This window comes from Musca autumnalis, unplaced genomic scaffold, assembly GCF_047663935.1.
Source record: "Musca autumnalis isolate F117 unplaced genomic scaffold, ASM4766393v1 scaffold_1, whole genome shotgun sequence".
Taxonomy (NCBI): Eukaryota; Metazoa; Arthropoda; class Insecta; order Diptera; family Muscidae; genus Musca; species Musca autumnalis.
The window spans coordinates 136,280,620-136,294,636 of record NW_027411644.1 but is presented as its reverse complement, the minus strand read 5'-3'; the positions used below and the strand labels follow the sequence as shown (position 1 = coordinate 136,294,636).

The following is a 14,017-nucleotide window of genomic DNA, read 5'->3' as shown; positions in this document are numbered from 1 at the left end:
GCTGGACAATCAAGGTATCAAAGTTGTTGCTTATGCTGATGACGTGGTACTGCTGATTTCCGGTAAATTTCCGTCAACCATTTAGGAGCTTATGCAAGGAGCACTATCGACTCTATCACGCTGGGCCAAGGCTAATGGCCTTGGGGTTAACCCAACGAAGACGGAACTGGTAATGTTCACAAGAAAGCGTAAGCTCGGCGCCTTTGTTCCACCAACACTGGATGGGGTGCAGCTCCAACTCTCCCCCGAAGCAAAGTACCTTGGCACAATCCTTGACTGTCAATTGCGATGGAATAGGAATGCTGAGGAGCGGGCGAAGAAGGGAATGATTGCACTTTATTCATGTAAGAATTCCATTGGGAAAAGCTGGGGACTAACTCCTTCGATTATACACTGGCTGTATAATACAGTGGTTAGACCCATCCTATCCTATGGTTCCCTCGTTTGGTGGCACTCATTGCGTCAAAAGTCAACATCCACCAAGCTCGATAAGGTACAAAGAGCCGCCGCAACTCTTATTACTGGAGCTACCAGGAGCACGCCACAGGCTGCACTGAACGCAATGCTGAACTTAAGACCACTGAGTATCAGCATTAAGTGTCAGGCAACCAGGAGTGCCCTGCGGCTTCATGAACAGGGTCTTTGGCGTGGTCGTACCTATGGGCATGGGTGTATCCTGAATGAATCAGGTATTTTTGTGAACCATTGTGGCAAAATAAGTGACTATATATCACCAGTCTTGAGATTTGACGATATAGAAGTCATTATACCTAGTAGAGACGACTGGAACCGCAGTAACCCCCCTCTGGGCGGTCTGGCTATATATACAGACGGCTCCAAGATGGAGGAAGGTACCGGTGCCGGTGTCTACTGTGAAAGTCTATCACTTGAACGCACATACAGGCTAGACAGCAACTGTAGTGTGTTCCAGGCTGAAATCTTCGCGATTTGGAAGGCGGCGGAATTGATTAAAAATCTGGATGCAGAAATCTTTGAACCGGTGACTATCTATGTGGATAGTCAAGCGGCTCTTAAAGCCATCAAATCCTGTAACATCAAATCCGACGTCGTCCTCAAGTGTAGAGCAGCTCTGGATGCGCTAACTAACGGCTTTCGGCTATGTTGGGTACCTGGACATCGTGACTACCAGGGTAATGAAAAAGCAGATGAATTAGCTAGACGAGGATCACAGTCCGCTGATCTAGCTATCACTGACTCTATCAAACCACCTATCTGTCACTTTTTCCAAAAAGTCGAAGCGTTCTCTGACGAAAGAGCCAGTGAATTGTGGCGCAATGAACCTAGGTGCATTGTGGCAAGATCCATATGGCCGTCTCTGTCAGCCAAAAGAACGAATTCGTTGTTGAACCTGAGCAAAGCGGAAGTGAAGGTAACGACGGGAGTCATCACTGGACACTGCTATGTCAGGGCCTTTACCATTAAATGGGTTAGGGATGTTAATGACTACTGCAGACTCTGTGAGGATGAGGAGGAGTCGATCGAACACCTCCTGTGTCGTTGTCCAGCTCTGGCTCGTAGACGACTCAGACTAGTGGGTGTTCGTTTTCCGCCGTCTCTAACCTTCTACTCAACTGTGGAACCTACTGTAATCTGCAACATCGTTAAAAATCTAAAGTGGCTGGGACAGCGCAACCTAAACGCGTAACGCTTTGTTTTTTCGATTATTCTGCCTACCTTGTTTTCTTATCTGTTTCTTAATTCTTTTAATTCTTTTTATTCCTATTTATCTATTTATTCTATTATTTCTATTCTATCTCTCTTATCTATTTTTATCTCTCTCCACTTTTCTAAAGGATGATCACAATGGACCATAAGGTCTCCGAGTGGCGCAGTCACATTTAGTGGCTGCACATCCTCTAACCTAACCTAACCTTGCATTTACGAAATCGAGTGGATTTCAACTGTCAATTCTTTGGGTATATGGCAAATGAAAACTCATGTGAAATCAATTGGATTTCATTTGATGTTTAAGCAAAGAAATTGACAGTTGAAATAGAATGGATTTCATAAATAGATTTCAATTTTGTTCCTCGAGAGCAAAAACGCATCATTATTTTACAAAAGAAAAAATGCTTCGTAGTGTCATTGTGCGGCAAAAAAAAAATATAAAAATTTTCAGTTATAATTGATCCAAACAATTTTCATTTGTGTTGACTCTGGCGTTATTCTTTTGATTATTCTTTCATTATTACTAATGGCGGTAGAAAAAAATAGCTATCGATATTAGCTCAAAAAATAAAATATCGATAGTATCGATAGTGCTATCGATATTTTGCCAGCTCTAAAGTAGATATCGATATGCATGTTGTCAATCTCAACCCTTCAGCGGGGTACACGCCGACAGTTAAAACTGACAGTCAACGTACTTTTAAAACATTTTTCTGGCAATTTTTTTTAGACCATGTTTATATTATAGCCTTTTGCAGGGTTAACCTACTCAATGGAGATGTATTTGACGTATACGCCAAGGAATTGACATTTGAAACCCAGTGGGTTTGTTAAATCCGGTTATATATAAACGTACTATTAGCTAAATATTTTTGAAATAAAATGGGCAAAGTATTGTTTAAATGTTAGGAAAGTAATTATTCAGCTAGACTTTGATATTAACGAAATAAGCCTCGATGACTGTCAGCTTTGTTGGTCAGCGTGTACTATGCTTTAGAGGAAGGCTTTATCGATAATTTACCTTGTCTACTTATCAACCAACTTTGGAATAAGGAAGATCGTCTTGATCGTAAACTCAAAACCAAAAATAAAAGATTTAATTAGTGACTGCCTTGCGTCCATATTTTGAAAAGTGTGTGTTTTTTTATTTTTTTTTGTGTGGCAATTCTAATTGCACGTTTAATTACACCACGTAGGTATATTTAATATATTTGTGGTGTCCTCTCTGTGTATTTGCTGTTTGTTTATGGCTATATTACACTATATGATTTTTACATCTATGCATGATAAAATAAATAGATCTTGCATCTATGTTGTCACTTTGGGTATACTAATATACAGACCAGCTGATCTCATACATGTGAAAAACATATGGTGTACCATTAGTTGCCATTACTCTATAGGTCCCGGTCAACACTAGAGTGATTTCAATGAAACAATTTCATGAAATTAGTAGACAGCGGAATTTTATGCAACCCCTATTTTTGGTCCGATTCATGTCAAATTTTGAGACTGGGCATATTTTTGGCTTCTGATTACAAAAAAGCCAAAAATATGCCCAGTCTCAAAATTTGACATGAATCGGACCAAAAATAGGGGTTGCATAAAATTCCGCTGTCTACTAATTTCATGAAATTGTTTCATTGAAATCACTCTAGTGTGGACCGGGACCTATAGCGTAATGGCATATTTTCTTATGCAATAAATATTTCAATAATAGGTACAAAAATTTTTGTGTGTACAATTTTTCTGTTTAAAATTCTCTTCAGACAAGTCAATTAAATAGAGAAGTATCGCTCTAAGGGGGCTATATGAAGGCCTGAACCTAAACCGACAAATTTAAGGTGGAAAGTTTTTTACCCCCAAGGAAGATCTAATACCAAATTTCAGCCTTTTCGGAGGGATATTGAGGCCACAACCTTCAAAATACCGAAAATCCGGAGGTACCGTTCTATGGGGGCTATATGAAGACGTAGACCTATACCGATAAATTTCAGGTGGAAAATTGTATACCGCCCAACGAAGACTTAATACCAAATTTCAGCCATTTCGGGGGGATATTGAGGCCACAACCTTCAAAATACCAGAAATCCGGAGGTACCGTTTTAGGGGGCTATATGAAGACGTGGACCTATACCGACAAATTTCAGGTGGAAAGTTTTATACCCACAGCGAAGACAAAATGCCAAATTTCAGTCATTTCAGTGGGATATTGAGATCACAAGTTTCAAAATACCGAAAATCGGGAGGTACCATTCTATTGGGGCTATATGAAGACGTGTACCTATATCGGGAAATTTCAGGTGGAAAGTTTTGTACCCTCAAGGAAGACTTAATACCAAATTTCAGCCATTTCGGAGGTATTGAGGCCACAACCTTCAAAATACCGAAAATCCGGAGGTACCGTTCTATGGGGGCTATATGAACACGTGGACCTATACCGACAAATTTCAGGTGGAAAGTTTTATACTCTTAACGGAAACTTAATACCAATTTTCAGTAATTTCGGTGGAATATTGAGGCCACAACCTTCAAAATCGGGAGGCACCATTCTGTGGGGGCTATATGAAGACGTGGACATATGCCTACAAATTTCAGATGGAGTGTTTTATACCTCCAACGGAGACTAAATTCCAATTTTCAGTCATTTGGGTGGGATACTGAGGCTACAACTTTCAAAATACCGAATATCGGTAGGTACCGTCCTATGGGGGCTATATGAAGACGTGAAACTATGCGGACAGATTTCAGTTGTAAAGTTGCATACCCCTAAAGAAGACTTAATACCAAATTTCAGCCATTTCGATGGGATATTTAGACGACAAATCCTTGAATATATTTGCATATGGTTTTGCATATGCTAATTTTATGCAGATATGTACAAATATGTCAAAATATGCACGATATGCAGAATATGCAAAATATGCAAAAATTTCTGGGCCTAATTCATTTTATTTTGTAATAAAACGAATTTCTGTCTAATCAGATTTTCTCTACGACCATCCTAACCATATATGCATTTGCATAGGATTCCGCTGTCTAGAAATTTGTCGTTTTTAGATCGAGTCCCTCATTACAGCAATTTCATAAAATTACTTTAGTATGGAACTCGGTCTAGGAACGCATAATTTATTGAAATTTTTTTGTTTTGTCCGATCGAAATTTTTACAACAAAAAAAAATAATGATACGTGGAGGCAATCCCGTAAATAAATATTAATAATGGTCCGTATTGTATTTATATGAGAAAAAATAATGTTTCATTTAAAGTCCTGATTTTTAAACTCCACAGTAGCACTTCATATAAAAAGTGTTTTGGTTGAAATGTGACAAATCGTGTTCCATGTGACACAAACTGCCAAAAACATGAATAAAAGATTCCATGGAACAATTCAGCAAATTTCTGCAATTATAAAAATTGGCCATAACTTCTAGACTATCACAGATATCTGACTAAAATAAACTACTGATACATTCTATGAGTTTAGTTAAGTAGAAATGAGCTCTTAAAGTACTAGATTATTGCACCATTTTTATACTGTATGGCCTTCAACATTAACTTGAGTTTTTCTCGAATCAGGGAAATGGCGTATGGAACACTTAAGCATGACACCGACGATATATTAAACATGTTTACTAAAATCGAATAGTATGGAAATTTTGTTATCTGGTTCCCTTTCCCTAAGCACACTAGTATACAATATGTATGGGGGAAGTTCATACTTCCCGAGATATAAGTATCTGAATATTTTGTTGGTTATATCTTTGTCATTTATGAATCCATAATAATGTCATCGTAAAGCTTATGAAATACACTATTTTTTAATTTAAAAAGATTTCTCCAAGTAGCCGGCCTTCGGCCGGGGATTTAAGACTTTCTTCTATGGACAGTTACAAATTTCGGCAATGGGAACAAAATTTCCTTTAAATTGTAAATTTATCTCTAAGTGGGCGGTATTCGGCCGAGGATTTAAGATTTTCTACTATGGACAGGTGCAAATCTCGGGAATGGGAATAAAATTTCGTTTCAATTTAAAAAATTAAAAAATGGTGTATTTCATAAGCTTTACAACGACGGCACTATTATGGATTCATAAACGAAAAAGATATAACCAACGAAATATTCAGATGCTTATTTCTCGTGAAGTATGAACTTCCCCATACATCTATACTTATAAAAGAGTTGAGTAATGATGACTCACTTATTTACTGACTGACTGATATTCAACGCCCAGGTTAAACGGCTGGAGCTAGAATCTTGAAATTTTGGGTGAGGGTCACTGTTCGTTCGAATGTGTCAGATAAGTATTAAGTACTAAACGGTACTAAATAAATCTGAATTTGTCGAACCGGTACAGCTAGAGTTCTGGAATGAAGATCACTCATTGTGTAGGATAGATGTACCAAAGGATTTTTGGATATTCGAAATATAAGTGCACGAAAAGTACTAAAATGTATTAAATTTGGTACCAATTCGTATTTTGGTAACAGATAAAGCTTAAAGGTTAAAATATGGAGTGATTTTTTGGAAAGGTGTACATATGTGCACGAAAAGTTTCAAGTAGTACTAAATTTGGTACAATTAGGATTTGGGCGAATGGATAGAGCTGGAATCCTGAAATTTTTATTAAGGTTACTGTGGAAGTGTAGAATGGAAGTAGTTTTTATTTTTATTTATTTTCACCCATAAGTACGAATTTTCAAAACGTAACGTACTAAATTTGGTACAATTTGAATTTGGGTGAACGGATAGAGCTAGTCTTGGAAATTCGTACTTATGGGGACGAAAAGTACTAAATGGTTCTAAATGTATTAAATTTGGTACCAATTCGTATTTTGTTAAAAGATAAAGCTTAAAGGTTAAAATATGGAGTGATTTTTTGGAAAGGTGTAGAGCTAGTCTTGGAAATTCGTACTTATGGGGACGAAAAGTACTAAATGGTTCTAAATGTATTAAATTTGGTACCAATTCGTATTTTGTTAAAAGATAAAGCTTAAAGGTTAAAATATGGAGTGATTTTTTGGAAAGGTGTACATATGTGCACGAAAAGTTTCAAGTAGTACAAAATTTTGTACAATTAGGATTTGGGTGAATGGATAGAGCTGGAATCCTGAAATTTTTATTAAAGGTTACTGTGGATGTGTAGAATGGAAGTAGTTTTTATTTTTATTTATTTTCACCCATAAGTACGAATTTTCAAAACGTAACGTACTAAATTTTGTACAATTTGAATTAGGGTGAACGGATAGAGCTAGTCTTGGAAATTCGTACTTATTTGGACGAAAAGTACTAAATGGTTCTAAATTTGATACAAGTAGGATTTTGGTGAACGGAATGCAGAAATTTGGAATTAAGGTTACTGTTGGAGTTTGGAATGGAAGTAGTTTAGAAAATTCGTACTTATGGGTGCAAAAAGTACTAAATGGTACTGTTGTGTCTGCCCATGTCAATAATTAATAAAACGCGAACTGGATAATTACTAACATAAAAACTTTATTACTAAAACATTACAAATTAACAAAGGGATTAAATACGTGTAACTCGAAAGACAGTTGAAACAAGAAGGAAGTTAATATAGAACAATGGCATTTATGTAAAGCCTAAGAATACGGTATACAATAAAAAAGGCATTGATAAATGAGTGTATAATGACAAACATTGATGACAGTAAATACAAGTATAACAGATAGGGATATCGATATAGATAATAAAGGATACAACAATCTCCCACGCTAATAAAGGACGTGGCCTCTTAAATGTGGAGGTGGTCTTCTGTTTCGGGCAGATCTTCTAAGCGGTGTAGGTATTGTTGACTGTTGTTCTTGATCTAGTTGTGTTGGTTGAGCCAATGTAGGCATAGATGGTTCTTGATCTTCAGTAAATGTTTCGTTATGATTCGACCTGGAATTGCTTTGAGCCAATGTGGGCATATGTGGCTGTAGATGTGATGAGTTTTGAGTCGATGTGGAATTTTGATGACGCTGTATTAAAATTTGTTCCATTTGTGTGCGTTTGTCATTGGAATAGTGTGTGTTAGAAGTAGGAATGATCTGTTGTGGCACTAAAGTTTTGTACATTTGATTGATGTGGCGTTTGATTACATATCCATTATCCAATTTGACGATATAATGACAATTTCCTAATTTCTTCTGCACAACTCCGAACTTCCATTTTTCCTTATTTTGTGTGTACCACTTTATTTGTACCCTCTCTCCCACGCTAATTTGACGCACTATTGGTTTGTGTTCTTCTTGAGTTTGCTTGTGTTCAATGGGCCGAATTGCATCTAATTTGATTCTTATGTCGCGTCCCAAATACTTTTTTGCTGGAGTCTGGCCGCATGAGAGAGGGGTTGCACGATATTGCATTAAAATTTCTTGAACTTTTGTCCGGAGTGGAGTTTGCTCGTCTTCCATTGCAATTAATTTTGTTTTTAGAATACGAACGTATCGTTCCGCCAAACCATTGGTTGCTGGGTGCCCAGGAGCAATGAATTTTTGAAAAATTCCGTTTTCGCTGCAATATTTCTTGAATGTAGCACTTTGGAAAATTGAAGCATTATCTGACACTATTATTGATGGAAATCCGTGTGTGGCAAAAATATCATTTAATAACCTTATGGTGTTTTCTGAATTTGGGGCTTCCTTGATAATTCGAATTTCAGGCCATTTGGATTTAGCATCTACTAGGACCAAAAAATTGTGATTTAAAAATGGACCGGCATAGTCTATATGCACTCGCTCGAAATTTTCAGATGGTTCGTCCCAATGATGCTGTTCTACCTTTGCTGGATTATTTTTAACCATCGCACAGTTGGAGCACTGTTTTACCATATGTTCGATGTCTTCATCAATCCCCTTCCAGAAACAATACCGCCTTGCCAATTGCTTCATTTTTACAATTCCAATATGAGTGCGATGTAATTCTCGTAAAATTTCGTCACGTAGACTAGCTGGTATGACAACTCTGTTGTCTCGAAATAATACACCTTTTTGTAGTGAATATGCTGGATCTAAAATATCACCTTTAATCAGAGACTTCTTCATATGGCACAGCTCCTTATCACGTTCTGTTTCATCTGCGATAGATAATGCTGAAATTGTAAAGGTTGAAATTTCATTAATTTTTTGATTTTGAATTGATTCAGTTTCTTTGTCCAGGTAGTGCTTCTTGACGATTGGGTATTGAATGGGGGCTCTAGATAAGCAGTCGACATGCTCTATTTGATCAGCCTTTTTATGCTCTATTTTATAGTTGAATCCTTGGAGGAATGAAGCATATCGTAGTAGACGTGCCGAAGTCATAGCTGGTGTTTTCGAATTCGGATGAAAAATTCTTGAAATTGGTCTGTTATCAGTTATAAGAGTGAATTCTCGACCGTGTAAATACATGAAAAATTTATCCACCGCAAAAACAATAGCAAGTGCTTCTCTATCAAGTTGGCTGTAATTCTGCTCAGCAACAGTTAATGCTCTTGAAATAAAAGCAATCGGTCGATCTTCAGTGCCAATAGTATGCGATAGTACTGCAGCTATCCCTGTGGGACTAGCATCACATATTAATGTAACTGGTTTTGTTTCATCGTATGGTATTAAAACACGATCGGCTACAATCTCATCTTTTAGTAATTTAAAGGATTTTTCACACTTTTTATCCCATTTAAATGTTTCTCCTTTTTGCAACAATTTTCGCAGCGGATGCGTTTTTGTAGCCATGTCTGGTATAAATCGCGAATAATATGTTATCATCCCAAGAAATCTTCTTACATCGTCCGCGTTCTTGGGACGTTCAAGTTTAACAACGGCTTCTGTTTTTGTTGGACATTTTGAAATTGAATTGTGGCTTATGTTGTAGCCCAAATAATGAATATGCTCTTTGAAGTACTCACATTTTGATTTGTTGAGGTGAAGTTGATATTTTTGAAGTCTATCAAAGCACTTGTTAAGACGTTGTTGACATTCGCTTATAGTTGAGGCATGCACAATAATGTCATCGAAATATGAAATTGTACCTTCAAGACCTTGTAATAGTTGATCCAAAATTCGATTAAATTCGCTCGGGGCGGTTTTGATGCCAAACGACAGTCTATTCATTTTGTATGTACCTCGGTGGGTTGATATGGTTTGCACCTCCTTGCTCTCTTCATCAACTGCAACATGAAGATAAGCTTTATAAAGATCCAGTTTACAAAAATATTTCGAATGTTTTAAAGAATTAAAAATTTCATCAATCCTTTTGATAGGGTAATGCGCCGGTTCAAGTTGTGGGTTAACAGCGATCTTGTAGTCCACACACAATCGTACATTACCATCAGGCTTTGGAATTACCACGAGAGGGGAGCCCCAGTTACTTGTATTAACTTTTGTAATTATACCGTCACGTTCCATAGAATCGAGTTCTTTTTCAACTTTCTCCCGTAGAGCAAAAGGAACTTGTCTTTCCCTTATGAAAATTGGTTTTGCACCTTCCTGTAATTTAAGAGAACAAATCAGATTTGGTATGCACCCCACTTTCTGTTCGAATATGTCTGCATACTTTTTTATTAATTCCGAAACAGAATGGTTTGTATTTATAGATCTGCAATTGTTTACCTCACATCCATTTCGGTCCAATTCGTTTAAATCGATTTTTAAGTGCCTTATCCACACTCTGCCCAATAATGGTGTGTGCTTTTCTGGTACTACATACATTTCCTCATTTGATTGTTTACCTTTGTATGACACTTGCACTTTTACCACACCAATTGGCACAAAAATATCACCAGTATATGAACGGAAAGCAATTGTTGATTTTTCTATTGGTGTTTTTAATTGTAATTTTTCAAACTCGTTGACTGGAATTAGAGTATACCCGGCACCAGAATCGACCTCGAAGGATTGCTTGCGTCCATTTATCTGCACTACTGTATAAAATTTTTTAATTTCTGGAGACGCTACCACTGTTTTGCTGTATATGTCAATAATTTTGTTTACATCTTCTTCGTCGGATGAGCAAGATTCTATGTAAGATGTTTGGTATGCTTGTTGTTTTTGTTTTATTCTTGACGTTATACACACATCTTTAACATGTCCTACCTTTTTGCATATGACACAGCGCAATTTGTTTTTGTTTATGTTGCATTCTTTTGACATGTGGTTACTCTTACCACAACGTAAACACAATCCTTCAATACCCAGATCACGATAACTGACTTTAGAATTATTTGATATCGATAATCGATTATTTTGATATCGGTTACCATTCCTTTGATAACCAGTTGACGTTTGGCGAATATGATGTACATCACCTGTTGAAGTATTTGCAATTTCATCGTTGTTTATTTTTGCCGCTTCAAGCACTTTCGCCTTTTCCACAATTTGTCCAAATGATTCGTCCGGCTTTTGTAATAATTGTTCACGAATGTTGTTGTCACGTAGACCTCTAATGAACTGTGCTCTGGAAAACAGATCAGACACTGACTTCTTACACACACACACAAACTCGCACGTAGCGGCTCTTTTTTGTAATGTTGTCACAAATTCGGCAATCGATTGGTTTTCATTTTGCACTTCAGATAAAAACCTGTGTTGCTCTACAAGAATATTCTTTTTTTGACTAAAATGTTGATCAAGCAGATCGATGATATCTTCGTATTTAAGCTCAGATACAGTTTTTGGCGCGGCCAATGTTGAAATTATAGAGTAGTTTTCCGTGCCAATATATTGTAAGAGTAGCTTGGCACATAGCTCTTTATCGCCAAAAACGTTTTTTAACTGAAGATGTATTTCCAGTCTATCTTTATATGTCTGGAACGTTTCCACTTTAGGATTGAATGGCTCAAAATTTGAAATTATATTGACGCTTGTACTTGTTGTAGGTTGCTGTTGTGCTAATGCGGCCGTCATAGAGGTTATGGCCTCCAGCAATTTTTGCAATTGATCGTTCTCCATTTTTTTTTCTTTTTGTAAATTGAATTGATTTATGATGCACTGTTTATCCTCGTCGCCAATTGTTGTGTCTGCCCATGTCAATAATTAATAAAACGCGAACTGGATAATTACTAACATAAAAACTTTATTACTAAAACATTACAAATTAACAAAGGGATTAAATACGTGTAACTCGAAAGACAGTTGAAACAAGAAGGAAGTTAATATAGAACAATGGCATTTATGTAAAGCCTAAGAATACGGTATACAATAAAAAAGGCATTGATAAATGAGTGTATAATGACAAACATTGATGACAGTAAATACAAGTATAACAGATAGGGATATCGATATAGATAATAAAGGATACAACAGGTACTAAATTTGGTACAGTTTGAATTTGGGTGAACGGATAGAGCTGAAATCCTGAAATTTGCAATTGAGATTGCTTTTTTGTAGTATAGGATTGAGGTAATTTTGGAAATTCGTACTTATGAATACGAAAAATACTAAATGGTATTATATTGCTCACAGCTTGGATTTGGGTGAACGGATAGACCTAGAATCCTGAAATTTAGAATTATTTGTACAAAAGTACTAAATTTTGTACAATTAGAATTTGGGTGAACGGATAGAGCTGGAATCCTAGCTGATAAAGGCTACAATCGGAGTGTAGAATGTAAGTAGTTTTGGAAATTTGTACTTATGGATACGAAATTATTAATGGTACTAAATTTGATATAATTTGGATTTGGTTGAACGGATAGAGAAGGAATCCCGAAATTTGGAATAAGGATTACCGATGGAGTATAGGATTGAGGTAGCTTTGGAAATTTGTACTTATGGGTACAGGAAACCTGAAATTTTAAATTGAAGTTACGTTTGGAGTGCAGGATTTTGTTAGTTTTGGAAATTCGGACTTATGGGCACGAAGAGTACTTATTGATACTAAATTTGGTAAACTTTGGATTTTGGTGGACGAAAAGTACTATTTTATAAATTCTGAAATTTGGTACGAAGGACTGAAGGAATGGACTCTAAGGGCTGAGCTATGGAGCTAACAAGAAATGTGTTAGAATTAATAAAATCTACAGCCCTAGAAATAATTATATGGTACAAATATAAATATGTCAAAATTTTTCTTAAAAATGTACATAACCGGGATTTTTATAATTTATGTTTTTAGTGTATTAGGTGCTTATTATAACCTATAACTGTTCACCTTGTGGCATTTATACATATACCGTTATTTTAATTTATTTTATTTTATTTATTTATTCAATCAATAACATTTCGAGTCCTTTAACAGTGGTGAATACTTAAATATAAAGAGTTTAGGAACACATTTCCTTTTCTACTTAGTTATGATATTTATTTGTAACGTTAAGATATATGATTTAGCATATTTATGATGTTTATGTAAGGAAAAAAAATAAACCTTACTATTGTATTGACTAGATGTGGTGCATTTTTATGTTAAATCCATTTATGAAATGGTTTCATTAATGTGAGCATAGCACGAGGATAGACATCGTGCCTCAAAATTGGCCCTAGATTTCTCCAGTTTGTCTCTTACTAGTTGGAATCCAGATAGGGTATGCAGTCTTTGTGTAGAATAATGCCAAGGCAGATTAAAAATCATTTTTAATAATTTGTTTTGTGCAATCTGTAATTTCTTGACGTGGTTATTGGCTACTGACGAAAATAACGGTGCACAATAAAACATTATTGGCAGGAAAATTGATTTAATTATCAATTTCTTGTTTTCTTTGTTTAAACCGGATTTCCGGTTTATTAGTGGGTACATAATCCTGGTAATCTTATTCATTTTATCGACGACATATGAAATGTGGTCAGCGAAATTGAGTTTTCTGTCCAATATAACTCCCAAGTATTTAACGTTAGCTTCCCATTCAATGCTGTGATTTAGAAATAGTAGTGGTTGTTGCGGCAAATAACATTGTTTTCGTTTTCTTGAAAAATAGATGGCTTGTGTTTTATCCGGATTAACAAGAATTTTCCACTTTGTAAAATAATCGTTTATTTTAACGAGAGCTTTTTGTAGTTGTACTGTTATGGTGTTGGAATGCATTCCAGAACTAATTATAGATGTGTCATCGGCGAAAACAGATACAACGCAATTACTTAATTGAGGTATATCTGCAGTGTAGATGTTATACAAAATTGGCGATAAACACGAACCTTGAGGACATCCACTTGGTATTGTAATTTGCCTGGATTTGGAATTTTCAAGGTGCACACAGAAGGATCTCTCTATTAAGTAGCTGTGTATAATTTTTGTAATTTGAAGGGGAAATCCAAACTTCTTCATTTTGAATATTAAGCCATTATGCCAGACGCCATCAAATGCAGCTTTTATGTCTAATAACACCATGCCGGTAGACAGTGACTTGTTAAAA

The 14,017-nt window shown here is 36.1% G+C and overlaps 1 protein-coding gene and 1 long non-coding RNA gene across 3 annotated transcripts in view; one reads left to right on the top strand and one right to left on the bottom strand.

The window, feature by feature from the left end:
* The window catches only part of LOC141386930 (calreticulin-like), a 44,978-nt gene that overhangs the window by 19,480 nt on the left and 11,481 nt on the right, over positions 1-14,017 (bottom strand). The gene's annotated exons all lie outside the window — the stretch shown is intronic.
* LOC141386941 (uncharacterized) lies at positions 4,344-13,034 on the top strand. Its single transcript, XR_012408443.1, has 3 exons — positions 4,344-6,576; positions 6,718-7,114; positions 11,973-13,034. It is a non-coding gene; the product is annotated as an uncharacterized lncRNA (long non-coding RNA).